Genomic DNA, 16,054 nt, shown 5'->3' with positions numbered 1-16,054 from the left:
ATGAAAAAAACTGTCGCTTTGAAAGCAGCCCTGCAGAGTTGTCAAAACCTAAATAACTTATCTTGTTAATCTCCTGGGAGCACAGCAAACGACAGAACAGAGAGAGAGAAAGACAGTGCAGAGCTTAGTGGATAAAAATGATGGAAAACACTGTGGTATGCATCAAACAATCTTTAGGGAAGAAAATGTGTTTGGAATATTTTCAGCACTTTCATTTCAAATGGCATCAGAGAACCAGTTAGGGGAAAGGATGAATTAATGAATCCAAACTTATAGCTATTCCAGGGAGTTTTTCTGTTCCCGGATCCGCTGATAGAACTTTTAAAGCAAAAGAGAGGTGGTTATGATAACACAATCTATCTGGTATCCATGAGGCAATAATATATAACAATTGGCAATATTATGTCTTTCCAGAATAATTTAATATATAAAGAATTTGATGAAAACTGGAGGTGGTGGACTGCTTGTTTTGTTCTTGCTATTTTTGGTGAAAATACTGAAAACCTTTCAGGCCCTTGCCAGGTTTTATTATTATAGCTGGAGCTGTAATAATACTAACTTGCTTATTTATGGTTTCACTGAATGTAGCAATATGGCATAAGGATTCACTTACCTTCAGCACACAAAAAAGAAAGAGAGGGGGAATTATAAGCATGAGTCACTTATTATTTAGCAGTCTCATTTGGGCCAGTTCTACCAGGCTTCTACCAACTTCATGGTATAATTTCAAGGCTTTGATCCAGGTTTTAGCTCAGCTCTGCTGCATTTAAATGGATCCTCTTAACTTCCCTTTTTCCTTTCTTAAACCCTGCTTTCTCCTTTCTCTTTGAGCATTATTGTAGTTCTCCCTTAGCAAAAGCTGTCTGTGTGTACATGGAAATGCCTGCCATCAGTGATGTGCCCCAAAATCCCACCACCTCCCAGCAAGCACAGGCTGTGTATAAAAATGTGCCAAAAATAAATTCAGTGCTTGCCTGTTTCATTGCCTGTAAACAAACAAGAAAATGAAAAGGTGAACAAACCTTCAGCTCTCCTCCATGCCTTGGACTATGGCATGCCATGCAGTTATATAGCAGCTCTCGTGTCTTGGCATGCCTATTGTGCTCAGCATCTCTCTGATGTGAGTGAGACATCACCAATGCCCTGCAGATCTTTGAGCTCTGAGTTGCAAGATAAATTTGGAGCAGGAAAAAGAGGGGGGAAAAAGGGACAGACAGGAGACTGAAATGGATAAATAGACTGTCATAAGCAATAGCACCTCTGGGTGCCAGAGGTGCCTTTGAGGTCAGGGATGATGTGTTGTGCCCACAGTTTTCAGAGACAGACAGTGATTCCAGAAAAGTTTAATCTAAGTCATTGTTTTTATGCCAAAACTCTTGTTCCTTCAAAAGCTCTGTGTTATCATGTGCAATATCATCATCACTTCTAGTTGTAACAGTTCTGCCACAACACATCCTTCTGCTTTTTTTTTTCACACTCAAGTATTTTACAAAGTATATTTCTGATACTATAATGACAGTCAAAAAACTGAGAATGCTGTTCTGGCTGGGTTGTAATTAGAGCTGGACTAATTATAGAGGTAACTCTTCATAGAGCATCAGTGAACTGACTATTCTTTAAATGGAATGAATCTCTATACCCTCATCCTCTTCAACAATGGGTGAATAACAGAACCTCCAAGTTAACAGCAGAAATGATAACCCAAAGAGTCTGGCTACTTTCCTACAAGCCTTTGTGCTTGAACTGTATGTGGTTGGCTCTCTTGATGCTGCTGTGCTGAGCCTTTACACTGGAAAATGAATCTCAGCTGCATCATCATTGCAGACTCCATTCATGTCAGGGCCATTATGCTCAGAGGGGAAGCAGCTGCTCCTTCAAGACCTGCATGCTTGGGATCAGAGACAGACAGCTGTCATGGTTGCTGGTAAAAGCAATTTGGAGGGGGGGGAAAGATACATATCATGTAATGGAGATGGAAAGGCTGACTGCTGTGTGATCCTGTTCACTATTATTCCACAGTTCTGCCAGGGCCTGCTAAAACTGTCATTTCTCTTGCTTATGCACAAGGTAGCACTTTTTTGGAAGACAGTGTAGAGCTTGGGATCTTCTCATGTGATTCGTTACAATGTCTATGTGAACTTGTGGTAGGACAAGAACAGAAATAAGAGTTAAGGACAAACATGGAACCTAATTCACTTGTGCTTAAATGCATTTTGCTTTGGCATGAGCTGAGGTATGCACCTGAGTACTCACTCTTGCAGTGAAATTTTGCCAGCACACAACTTTGCTCACATTATACCTTTCTCCAGGTATATTTCTCCAAAATGATGTAATCAGGGCAGAACTCTGTAAGAGTCTGATCTCTACACCTTAAGATGTTCTCTGTGGGCCCTTCCACCCACTCTCAGCATCTCTTTCTTTCAGACTGGCTGCTAAGGCTATCTAGTGGTCAACAACAGGTCAGAGCTGTGGAAATTGGGGCAAAGAGGATCTCTTTCTGATTCTCTAATGATCTCAGCTTCAGCTCCTGGGAAGCAGCAGATATCCCACACTGCAAACTGCAGGCAGGTGACTAAGGGGCAGTTCATTCTGGTGCAGCTCAGATGTTGACTTACTCTGAGTGAGAAGCCAAGGACCTGCAGGATGCTGTTTGTTTTTCTCTCCAATGTGCTTCTCCCAGACTCACAGACTGCTTTCTGCACAATCACATGGGTTGCTTTCATCATATCTGACTCTATATTAAACAATGGTATTTGAGTTCCTGCTTTCCTGATCCAGAGTACCTGCAAACTTCATGGCATATGCTAGAGTCACAGGAACATAGAATAATTCATAGGGATAGAGCCTCAGGAGGTCTCCACTCCAATTTCATCCTCAAAGTAGGGTCAGTGTGGAGTTCAGACCAGGTTGCTCAGGATTTTATCTGTTTTGGCTTGAAAAACTTCCAGGGATGGACCCTGTACACAAATCTGTGTCCACTGCTTTGCTGGCCTCTTTTTTTCCTTGATATCATCAAAACCTTTTGTCTTCTTTCTTTCATCCTCCCACTACACACCACTATAAAAAGACTGGCTCCATCTTCTCAGTAGATTCCCTGTAGGTACTGGCAGGCTGCTACCCCAGCCATCTCTTCTTCAGGCTAAACACTCTCACTCCCCTCAGCCTTCCCTTCCAGGTCATGTGCTTCACTCTATCAAAGAGAATATCCCTTGTCATTGATCTTGGACATATGGTCTGCTCTTAAACTACTTTCCAAGACGCATCAGTCACTGGACAAAAGCATTTTTTAAAAAATTAGACATCTCTGCTATATTACAGATACTTCTGATCTGCTGGACACAGTCCTTCTTGGACTGTGGGAAATGAGATATCCAAAGCTGCTGTCTGGTGGATGAGAGCCACTGTCACTGCAGTGATTAGTGACTTAGGAGAATCAGGGCAGAAAGCAATGTGAGTAGAAGAAGGAAAGACCATGTTTATCCCAGTGGTGATTCTCATCCCCAGTCTTGCAGGCAGAGCCCAGTTGCCCTAGGGAATACTGCATCACTTCTGCCCCTCTGTGTGGGTTCGGTGACTGAGCTGAAAGAACCAATCTTCTGTCCAACAGTTCTCTAAGGAATTTCCTGTAGGCTCTATTGATTCTCTTTTGAGAGGGAGACATATATATAGCATTGCTTTTTGCTTTCCTTTTACACAGAGAGCTGTAATTAGTGGCCTTTGTACTAAATGTTAGATGTGGCCACCTGTGGTATCTTGAGGTTATTCACACTTGTAAGAGTTTTTAAATGTTGGGTCTAAGCCACCCAGAGAACTTACAGCAGGGGGAAAATATTCAGTTGCCTGGAAGCTTTTCCATTACCTTACACCACAGGAGTGGCATAAAGGAGCTACTGAAAAGTCTGAGTCTCATACTAATGTTTCGACAAACAGAAACATTTTTTTTAAGAGGTGATAGGGCAAATGTGGGGGAGTTCAATTCTTTTTGCTGTTATTTATTTGTTCCTTTGTCTTATTCACTTAAGGGACAAGACCTGAGTAAAAATGGTGGTGACTTAGGTCTATTTTATTTTGTTCAGAGAAGCACTTGCTCATGGCAGTCATATAATTTCCTTCCTCTCCTTCTGTTTGTACTGATGACCTTGTCTTTGTCAGGACTTCCTCCAACTCATCCCATCCCATGACATCCCAGTAGCTCTTCTCCCTGCAGCTTTTCCCAGAGTTTTAATTTCCAATTTATAACGGAAAGCCTGTTAGCCACATCCTCTCCATAGAATAGGTGAATGAAAATGATGTTATTTTATTCCTCAGTTGTTCTGCTGGGTATCACAATCTTCATAGAATTATTACTATGCTCTTTTTATTGATGATGCTGCTAGTCCCTGTCATTTACAAAGTCCTTTTATCAGTTAAGGTTCCGTGTTACTTTATGAACTCAGAATAGTCATATACATGGAGATCCATTTGGACATAAACAGGATGGGTGAACTGCAGCAGGTGCTTAAAAGGAGGGGACCACTGTCCAGTAAATACACCTGGAAAACCAGCAAAGCAGACTGTATCTACAGCTCTGGGGTATCAGAAGCCCACTAGGTTCCAAACCTGAGCCCAGCATTATACTTTGCAGGTTTTTTTTTTTCCAAGATATATATGGCAATGACCTGGCAACAGTCACAGCCCTAGATAGTTTTGCCTGACCCTGTGCTAAGGGGAGAAAAGAGAAATATTGTCCTTTAGAAGGAGGAAATGCTTGGTTGGGCACTCTTAATGTTACAAACGGATACTGAAGACGGAGTTTTCTCCTAAGTGATGAATAGCAAGGGTGATCCCAGGACAGTTTACAGCAGGGAACAGCAGAATATGATTCTGGATCTAATAAAACAATGAACTAGGACTAGTCCCCAGACACCAATCCTGGCTTTTTCCTATTTTATAGAAAAGTCGTGAGCCTACCAAAAGCAACAGAAGTTTTGCCATTGGCATACACAGGGCTTTTGACCTATTGATCTTTCTTCAGAGCAATTTACCATGAGATTTCAGGCTCTGAAATTGGACTGTGGATGAGTAATGTAGCTTATACAGTGGAGCCCTGCTCTCAGCACTCTCTGAAGTCAGGCTTCCAGGGCCAATGCTGATGTGTGGAATTTCACAGCTCAATCCATGAACACTCTCTAATATCCTTCCACTGATTGCTGTTTTTATGAGCACCCGGATATTTAATTAATTCTTAAACCTGCACAAAAGTAGCATGTTTGCAGAGCAGATGAAGTGAATCTAGCACAAGCAAACATTATCTGTGTGTTTTTGTCATGAAGAGATAGCTCTGTTAGCTACAGAGGGAGCTCAGATTAATTCTGTGAATCTCAAACCCAAACAATATAGAGGAGAGATAGAAACACACCGTACATTCAATGGGTGTGCACCTTCTGACAGAAACACTGGCTATTGTTGATTAGCAAATATAATTGGATCATATTGGATTTATTTTCCTTTGTCTAATATTCACAGTTCTGTCCAAACCCCTTGTGTACACGACAAGAAAAACAGATAAAGAGGAAAAAATGCAATGCAGATCAACCATATTGAGAAATATATTAGTAAAGAATGAAGAAGATAGGAAATAAAAAACTACAATAGAGCATAAATATGTAAATATACATACACACACAGAGAAAGAGAGATTATGCTTTGAAGGCATTATGAGCTTTTGATTTTCTATCTGTTGCAGAACAGACTCATTTTAAGGAAGCAGGAAAAATGATTTCTTGAATAGTGATTAGGTCTAACAAACCTCTGTGTTTGCTGGAGTAGTTGCTGTCACTCTTGGGGATAAAACACCTCCTTAAATAAAAATAGGAGGACAAAAGGAAAAAAAAATATCTAAAGTGAAGCTTTAACCTACTTGGCATTCCCCTTCATTAATACTACTACCTTTGTCACTTTGCTTATAAGTCTCAAAATAGAGTTTAGGAACTTTCTTTTCAGAAGGAGAAAAATCTCAAATGTCTTTTGTCACTTCCTGCATAGAGCCTTGAAAACCCAAAACTTTTGGCTCACTTATCCAAATTCACCACATAAGCTTTATTTTTATCCTGACCCTAGCAAACAGGTAGAATGAACCACTCCCTGGCCACAGAAGTACAACATTCATCACAAGATTTAGAAAGAAAAACTAGGAAATGGATGAATTTTTCCTCTTTTTACTGCATTACCTTTATTACCAAGCAGATATCAGAACAAGCTGCATCACCATTTATTTGCCATTAACTCGCTCTCAAATGTCACCCCGTTTCCCAGCATTGAAAGAACAGGAGGTATCACAAGTCATGTACTGCAGGTTAATGACAAATTTGCTAGAATGCCTGAAACACAAATTTCTGCTTGTGTTTGAAGTCCATGTGTATTTACATGGGAGTTGAAGTCATATTGACTCTGTGTAGTACAAGGCAAATTGCATCAGGTTCTCAGTACCTGATGTAGAGCAACAACCCCCCTTCACCTGTGAAGATTACAAGGCAGCAAGAAGAGATTCTCCCAGAGAAAGTGTAAGAGTTCAGCTCTTTTAATCTCTCTGCCATAATTTCTGTAGTTGAAAATGGCTATGAACTGTGTTATTATGTTTAATTATAAACAGGTTGTGCAGAGGTATGGGGTACAAATTTAGTAAATCACAACATCCAGCAGGATTAGCTAGAAAAGACATTTTTCTTCTTAACAGATATGATTATATTACTTGTGAATGCCATCTTTGAGATGCTTGATCTTCTCTACAAAGGTGATGCAATGCAAATGTGCTGTCATTGAAATGCTTTTAATAGATGGTGGGGTTAAGGAGAAAGCACGCTATCCCTTAAATTACAAGGTCTGAGATCTACAGACCTTACACAATTAAGAAGAAAATAAATGCCCAGGTCAGTGGCATGGTGGGTTGGATAGCATTTGTTTAGGATGACCAGTATCATTATGAGTGTATACAAAATTATGAAAGATCTCGGTAAAGAAAAATGACATTTTAAATGCTCACTTGCAAAGTAGTAAATGTACAGAAGCAGATAATTAAATTTAAAGGGCATTTTCCAATCATAACATTAGAAAGATTAAGAGGTTAAACATTAACCTGACTGTAAATACCTCTGCTATGTCTTTCTACAAATAAGAGTGTCTGCATTTTAATTATTTGGTGTTGTTCAATGCTTCAAACATTCAATGGGATTGCATTGTGTATCACAACAGATCAAGAGCAGATCAACAAATAGATACAAACTAATTAAAAATTTAAAAAGAAATCTAATCATACTTTTATATAGCTTTATATGTACTAAAAAAAAAAACAAAAACCAAACCCAAACCACAAAATGCTTTAGAAAGTTTGTGAAAGGCATTCAGGACTTTATACATATCTAGGACATTGATGGTATAGATAACATGTTAAAAGCCTCAGAAAGTGTTGAATTTAGAAATGAACCTCATTTACATTAAGAGACAAGAAAATGTCATGTTAGTGATTTGCCTACAGCCTGAAAGGACACCACCAACCCTCAGAGATTTTCTGTTTACTCTGTGGCTGGGTCTGCAGCAGGGAGCAGTAGTGCTTTAGCATGTGCTACTGCTGAAAGCCCTAAAATAAAAAACTGAGTGAGAAGAGTCCCTATCTTGGGTCCAGCTTGACCCAAGGAGCCTAGTCTTTGACAAGCCCACTCTAAGATGAAAGCATCTGGATTGGGATCACACAGCTGTTTTCTTCCTCACTGCCAGGGGTTTTTTTGTGGCTTTTGTAAAGTAAGAAGGGAAAAATAACCCACTGAGAAGCAGTTATACCAAAACATCCTAAGCCTGTTATATCATGAACAGAAAAAAAGGGACAAGCAGACAATCTTTTTTTTTTTCCTTTTTTCTCTGAAAACATTTCCTTTCAGCTGTCCCTTTGAAGTCACAGGTTTATTGCATGAGTGACTGAGAGCAAGGAGCTGTGAAATGAGCCTTTGAGCCACAGATTTCTCAGAGAGTATCACAAGGCATGTGCAACTGGGGTACATGGCATCTGCAAATCAGGGTGGTGTTACTGAGGCTTTGTTCAGCCTCAGCCTCGGAGAGCTGCAGAGAGCCACAAACCTCAGCAGGGCAAAATCACCTCCCATATTCCTTCCACCTTCCCACCTGGGTTATCTCACTTCCACCCTGGGCAGTGACTGTGTTGATGTGACCAGCTTATGAGGAAATAATTGAGCATAGGCACACGTTCTGTGTGTAATATTATTGGTCATTTTATATACATAAATTAGGTAATGTTACCATCTCTGTTCCCCTTAGTCCTGCTGTTGCTCTGTTACTACTGGATACTTCCTCATTGTTAGAATGCTGTTGTAAGGTCATCCCTTCAAACTACCCTCACCATAGGTCACTCTTGATGTTTCCTAAAAAATATCCTGCTCAGAGGGGTCTGATTGACTTCACAGTCTAACACACAGATTGGCAGAATACTCCAGCCATGGTTATGTCTCCTCATTCTCCAGTCACAATTCTTCCGCATTTCTCATCCAAAACAATTTTCATTACTTCTCCTACATAAAGCATATTGCAAAAAAGATACTCTGTCCCACGGATAATTCTCAAAGAGGGAGCAAAATTGTGTCTCATGATTTTGGAACAGTCAGTAATGATGTACCCATTTCTTACAAACTTCAGAGCAAAGCTGTTGAAGGTTAGGATTATTTCTGCAAGTTGTCTGGTAGAGACAGAGGTCAAGTTCACCCAACATTGGCTTTTAGTGGGAGGGCAGCACCATAATGTGCTATCACAGCATTGCTTCCTGCTACACCCCTTAGGAGGTTTATTTGAGACTGCAGGAGCCTCTTTTGTCTTTCTGCAGTTTAAAGTGCTCAGAGAAATGGGAGCTGAGCATTGCCAGCAAAACCAATACCTGTTAGACCAGGAGATGAGAAAAGCAACACAGTGGTAGCCTCAGGAAAAATGATAGCCAGAAGATGGATGTGAACAGCAGAGAGCTGATGAAGAGGGTAAGAAGGACCAGAGAGGCTGAAGGGGAGCAGGTCTTGCATTAGGCAGCAAGGAAAAATGAAAAGGGAAATGGATCAATGAGAAGAGTGGTGTAGGTCTGTCCCAGACTTACAGGCTACAGATCAGGTCCTAATGCAAAGCTGCTGCAAATATCTGAGAGAAAATTGTCACTGTTAAGGAGAAGAGATGCTGAGGCACCCCTTGTTAATACAACCAAGAGCAGGGGGAAAAGAGACAGCAAGACAACTGAAATTCCCAAGATGTGACCTTATGGAGAGCTGTGGCTGGTCCACAGCACTGAGCTGTTCCTCTGCCAGTTCAGCTGACACAGAAGGGATGTACCCCACTCCAGGGGTTCCCCAAATTCAGTCACAGTTTCCCTTTTCTGTTTACTTTGTGTCATTTTCTTTCAACTGAGTATTTTGAATGCTTTACTCGTCCCCAGGGATGACAGGCAGAAATATAGAAACCCTTTGATAACTGCCATCTTTACCTGGAGATAAAAATCTGAATCCCAGTTGATTATCAGAATCCCATATCATTTAGAGGCAGACCCTTAGTGGAAATGATTGTTAATGATCCCAGACTCGAGGTCATGGCTTTGATGCAGAACTGAGCAAGAAAACAATGATAGGAAAAGGAGGAAATAAGTTCATGATCACAACATAGATAATAGCACACAAAAAACCAAAAAGAAATTTACTGGAGAAAAAATAATCTCTATGCAAGTAATAAATACATTGGAATTTCTGATTATGAAAGAAGATGATAATTTTTTGAAAAAATAATTTCTATCCTCTTCTTTAAAGAGGTTATAGAGCTCAAGTCTCAGTGAATAGCAGTGGCTTTAAGAACTTAAATGTTTGAATGACAACTGAGGTGAGATTCCAAACTTCGAGTCACTTCAGTGTTTCCACGATACTGTTCAAAGTGCAAGGCTTGAAGAAATGTTACCCTATCTCTGTGTGGACTGTCATAGGATAATACAGACAGGTACTGAAACTAGGGTCAGTGAGGTATTTCTACTAAAAATAGGCATTAAAGGGTGACAATGTGAAGAGCCCATGTGAATGCATTGCAGAACTGCTTCTCTTGCAGTCACCCTTTCTTGCTTTCCTCTAATTAACTTATTTTCTTTTTTATTCACACCTCAGTCTTGTCCCGATTTCCTCCCTCTCACATTCACCCCATTTATTATTTTCTCTTGCCCCACACGTTTTTATGTCTTTCTCTAGGTATGTTCTTGTGCTCTTCAAACAGGTTTGCTCTGTGTGGAGGCACGTTGCAGTGCAGCAATCACTGCTGAGTGGTTCTGCTGCTGTTGCATGGCACAGTGGGAGGGATTTAATCCCCAACATGACACTTCAGGGACACAGCAGATTGATGGAGGAGATTGTTCCCTAGGCACACTGCTAGATACTATTCCTATCTAGATTTAATTTTACTTCCCATAAGTTTGCTTTACCACAAAGTCCCAATTTAAAGAGTTGTTATGTAAAGATGGACTTAGGTTCAGGGAAGTGGACCACTGCAGAAGAATAAGGTAAAGTGAAACCTCAGAAAACAAAATATATTAGTTAGTAGTCTTTTTGTCCTTAGACATGTTTGCTGTGGAAAGGTGGCCTGAGATGTAGAAGCAGAAACAGGAAACTTGCAGACAGTAACAGATAAGCCTGCGAAAGAAAGGCAGAGAGCAATTTACAGCATAATTGTGGAATTTCAGGACTTTAATAAAAAGAGTTTGAGATCCTCAACACCAGAAATGGGAGAGGAACTGACTTCATCAGCAAGTCAAGTCATTGTAGCAACAGTTGTGCTGAAGCTGACATGGTGCTTCTGCCACAATGTGGCAGTTCCCATGTGGTAAAAATACAGCGGCACAGCTTCTAAATTTCAAAATCAACGTCTTTCTCTCTTTTAATTAAAAACTCATCTTTGACGTAGAATGGAATGTGCAAGGGACATCAAATATATTCATCACCATCACTCTATGGAAATTTTGCATCACGCAGACTTCACTGATAAAGTACCAAGATGAGTTTGTGGAGTTTGCAGATCTGTGCACACAGTAATGGCCTTGCTTTTCTCTACCCTGTGCTAGTTAATGCCCCTCAGGTTTTTAATGGTTTTGGCTTCAAGTAATCCAATTTAGCCCTTCTGAAACCCTAAATTTCAAATGTTCCCATTATTTTATTTTGGCAAATATTCAAGAGAGGTCAAAATCTGATGTGAACAGGCTTTACAATGTCTCTTTAAAAACCAAAATAAGCAGAGAGCTTGAGAGTATTTGCTTATGCGTTTTAGTCTTCCTGGCCCACTGATGATGAACATAATTTTTGCAGAAGGTACATGGTCAGAGAAAAGTCCCTCAGTCTCCTGTTATTAAGTTAAGCTTGTTAAACATTACATTATTTTTTGACAGAGGGTAGGGGCTTCTCTTAGAGGCATGGTGAATTAATGCAAAGCTAAGGTATTTTACCTTGCTAAGAGTAGCTGCAGCATGTTAGGACCAATATCTGGACCCAGATTCAAACACAGATTTGTTAAACCCGTAATGGAGTCAAAATACAATTAGTCTGTAGCTAGAGTCTATGTAATTAAAGTTGGTAGCAGTCATGCAGTGAAATAGCATAGTCAGAGACTTATGGAACCTATACTAATGCAGTAGCCACGAAAAGCTGCTGAATAAATATCTCCTTTCATTGGCAAGGACTATGCAATCTTTGAGGTTCTCTGCTCACAAAAGGGGAGATGATCATGCAGACCCACAGCAAACATTCATAGCTGTGACCCACAAATTTATAATTAGCTGCAGAAAACACTTCCTTTGAGATTTTTAAATGTTTTTATAAATATTTTGTTAGGTGTTGCCACCCTCTTTCCTTCTTTCACAAACTTTTCTCAGACCGCAGAATGAGCTTGGAAATATAGATTCTGGTTGGAAATTTAGGTATCACTGCTTTCTGGTAAGGTAAGAACCAAACTAAGTTCCTTCAGTATTTCATTATCACTGCTTCAAATGCAATCTTCAGTAATACAGACATAAAAAAGATTTAGCTGCTCTCTCAGAAACAAGTTTGAACTTCTGTTCAATATATGCTTAAATACTTGCAAAGAATTTGAGCCATTCCCTGTTATATCTGAGTCAGCATTCTTCTCTGTGCTTCTAATCTACATCTCAGGTAAGCTGTTAAGTGAGATGGAAGATGTGTAAACATCCCCAGAATTTATGGACACGGAAGCAGAACAGACTAGATTTTCAAGCTCTTGAGAATTTCATGTAAGACTGACCATGATGGTGTTTAAAAGAATTTTAAAATCATTTGCTGAGTAAAGAAGTGAGGTACTTTCCAAAGCAGATTCAAGGATCATCTGATAGATCTTAGTGAGTGAATAAGAAAATCCCATGCAAAAGCCACATACTAACACTGTTTACAACCTAGGGAAAAGGAGAGATTTTCTTTAGCTTCAGGAAGAGTCTCTTTGTCTCTCATATGTTAATATTCCTGTCAGAAGCCCTACTCTGACTCTGTCTGAGGAACAGAGTCAGAGTCTCCATGGGTTTATCCATGATCCCAAAAGGACTTCTATGACTTGGAGGGATTTGCAGGCATTCACTGAAATATCACAGCATCTTTTCTGGGCTCACTGGCAAGTTGAGGGGGTTAATCCATGGTTCCTTAAGGGACCCTCCCTGTGCTGTATTGCAGTTCTCTGGGGTTTTTTCATGACCAATATTCCTACAGGCTCTTCCAGAAAAAAAAAAAAAATTAAGCCAGGAAAGACTAGAAAGACTGGGATTTGGGTTTTGATTTTTATTATTTTGTTTTGTCTGGGGGGGGTTGGTTGGTTGTTGGTTTGGTCTGGGGGGATTTTTTATAGGTCTGCTTGTATGTTTCTTAAAAGAGATGCGTTCCTCTTATACATTAGCTTTGGGTAAGAATAAATTCTAAGTTGGTTTCAGTCAGCCTTCTGATCCCTCTCCTCTTTCAGCAGCTTCACTACTTGTCACTCAGGGGCTTCGAGTAGGTCTCATAAGGTTTCTGTACTTAACAGCACAGGTGTGATAGCTGATCTGAGGATAATGAAGTACTGTGCCTCCAATTTGTGCTGGGCTGCAGAGGGACAACTTGGCTCACACCACACTGTTCCTTCAGAGAATATAACCTAATGATCCTCAATTCAATCTGAACAGAAACTTAAATAACTCTTCTGCTGAGGCAACCTTTCTCATGGCTGAGGATAGGTATAGCTTTAGTCTGAGTTCTGGCATGATTATTTTATCTAAAGTGTTTGAAGAAGACAGTTATAGTCCGATAAAACTTGCTGGGTGATGGGTGTGTGGAGCTTCAGTCAACTTCCAGCAACAGTGGTGCAGCACAAGGAGGAAAAGAGTGACTTACTGACATCTGTCAGTGCTCCTGTCAGGGTAAGTCCCTTTTCTAGCTCTCCTATAACCTCTGCAAGTATAAACCAGTATAGGTGCCCTGATGAAATGTGTATGTGCCGTGAGCTAGTCCCTAGATTTTACCTTTTGATGACATCATCCACTCTTCTGACCCATTTATGGCCTCTCGAAGGAGCTGGGTCATGCCCAAATAGATGACTAAATGATGGTTGCAGTGAATAAGCTCAGGCCTAAGCATGTGCTTCTGTGCAGTGGGTGCCCCAGTGTAACTAGATCACAGAATATTCTGATTTGGAAGGATCCACAAGGATCATCAAGTCCTGCTCTTAAATGAATGGCCTATCCAGGGATTGAACCCAGAACCATGGTGCTATTAGTACCAGGCTCTGACAGACTGAGCTAATCCCAGGGCCATATACCTCTTCACCCAGACTGCTTGCTCCAGGAATATTTAACTGTAATGGTTTCAGGTTTTCATCAAATTATGTCTCTGCTCATTAATTATAATAAAAAGTAAATTGCAATAAAATGTGGGGCTCCTCTGCCTAAGACGTAAGTAATTATCTAAGTTTTTAACATATTTTGAAGCTATCCTACTGCTGGAAATTACTGTTTTATGTGGCAGCTGCTTATCTGTGCCTCTAGATGGAGATCCTATCCATTTAACTCAACCCTCTAGAGAAAGCTGTGGGATGCTTCAATAAGAGCTCCAGTTTGCCTTTCATACTCCAAAGACTAAATTTTACTTTTTTCTCTGATTTCTGGATTATAAATTTATTTTGATTTTAGCAAGTAGACATATTTCACAGCTTACCTGAAAAAAAAAAAAAAAAACCACCAGAAAAAATGCTCTTTGGTTCTAGCTTTCAACAGCAAGAGCATCCCTAACTACTGACTTTGACTGAAATGTAGTGCTGAAACCCTCTGCTTTACAACTGCTATCCTGAAAATTCCCTCTACTGTGTAAGCACCTCTGACAAGCTGAGGTGCACAGCATTGCAGGTGGGACTCAGAAGGAATGATATGGATCATTGTATTCAGTCACTTTTATCATAGGGATATATCTCATGGTTCCACAAGAACAGCGAGGAAAACCTTCCATAACTTCACCAAGAGACTTGGCTATTTCCCTTCTGGACCAAGATTTTTCACATATGATCCTAGCAAGAATAAGGAGGCATGTGAGTCAAAGTATCTTCTCTAGTCCAGGAGGTAAAAATCCCTTTTTGTGGATCAAAACCACTTAGATAAAACCATGCCGATTAAGCATATTTTTCAGGTTTGCCCAGTGCAGTAGGATGCAGAGTTTAGCTTGTAATGGTATTAGCTGCCCAAAGACAGAATGTAAATTCTCTCTTGATTACTCAGGTCCTGGAAAACAAAAACATATCTGCAGCCAAACCTATACTTACAGAAAGGTAATATTTCACGTGCCTCAGTACCAACAGGTGATTATCAACATAACAGTGGTATTTGTAATAACAGTACCCATATATTAGAAATACTTGGTTATCCATATCTTTGAGGAAAAACTACCCTTTTTTTTTTGTTTTTAATTTCCTGACACCAGAGAGGTTATTCTTTGTTTGAGTTTTTTTTACTATACTGACTATACTTTTCTTTGTGTGATATTTAATACAAACAAGTTGGGCTCATTGCACTATATTTACCTCTAAATAGTTTTTCTACATTTGCTCCTATATAGCTTTAGACTATAAGAGCAGCAGTGTGCAAGATGTAGTTAACAGCTTTACAAATCCTCAGACCCTAACTTGCCCTGAGGCAGCACTTTTGGTGCCAGCATTGACACCTTCTCATGTACAGTCCCCTGCTGCTTTTGGGGGAATGTTTTCATTTCTGCCTTGTTCAATTGTTGTTTGTGGCACACTGTTGGTTTGCTTTTTTTAATGCTCTTTGACTCTGATCTACTTGTTGTTTCAAGATACATGCAGAAATTTTTAATTTTGCCCTTAGGTATTCTTCACAATGAGATGGAGAAAAGTAGATCCAGGCAGGCCCACAGGATATCTTTTTTGTAGGACATGTGTTGATTGAGATAAACAAAAGTGCATGAAAATTAAAACAAATGGACCACACCAAGACCATAACACTTAGCAAAGATGTTTCTAGTTTCAAAAGGATTGCAGAAGATAACCCATGTGGTGAAGATTTTATTCTTCAGGTGTTGGGGTATTTTCTGAAATGTTTTTTTACCAAAAGTCCAGACTACATCTATAGTTCTCTCTTAAAGTCTGCAATAAATTCTGGCTAACAGACCTAGGATATTTGTCACAGATGTAGGGATTTTGTTTCTCTCTTTTTCTTTTCATACTGTGAGTTTAAAATGGTGTGAGGAAGAAATGTAGAATCAAAATCAATTCAATTCAGGATAAAAATCGGTTCAGGAAAAAAAAATTCTATTATTGCTACAGCAAACATCAAATCCATTTTACATAGGTTTGGGCTGAATAGGAACTAGATCAGAAAAAGAAAGTTAAAGTAACTTCTGCTTGAGAGTTTCATGTTGAAATGCATTCAGAGTAGCAATGCACATAGAGTCTTGGGTAATCCTGTTTAAATCACAAATATAACTTTCAGGTGCAGATCATTTGTTGCCTCTTTCACGTCTTG

General features: G+C 39.8%; 1 protein-coding gene across 4 annotated transcripts in view; it reads left to right on the top strand.

Annotated features, from left to right (window-relative positions):
* Positions 1 to 16,054, top strand: part of CHRM2 (cholinergic receptor muscarinic 2) — an 86,352-nt gene that overhangs the window by 61,415 nt on the left and 8,883 nt on the right. Inside the window, exon 1 of one of the 4 annotated variants that reach the window (XM_042050969.1) lies at positions 6,468 to 6,542. The exons of the other annotated variants lie outside the window; for them this stretch is intronic. The gene's annotated coding sequence lies outside the window, so the exon portion shown is untranslated. Of the gene's footprint in view, positions 1 to 6,467; positions 6,543 to 16,054 lie in introns of those variants that run through there. 4 annotated transcript variants of the gene reach the window in all.

Source organism: Corvus kubaryi, unplaced genomic scaffold (genome assembly GCF_017639235.1).
Source record: "Corvus kubaryi isolate FWS band 111438036 unplaced genomic scaffold, C.kubaryi_AGA036_p1.0 74, whole genome shotgun sequence".
NCBI classification, from domain to species: domain Eukaryota; kingdom Metazoa; phylum Chordata; class Aves; order Passeriformes; family Corvidae; genus Corvus; species Corvus kubaryi.
This window is presented reverse-complemented; position numbering and strand designations above follow the sequence as displayed.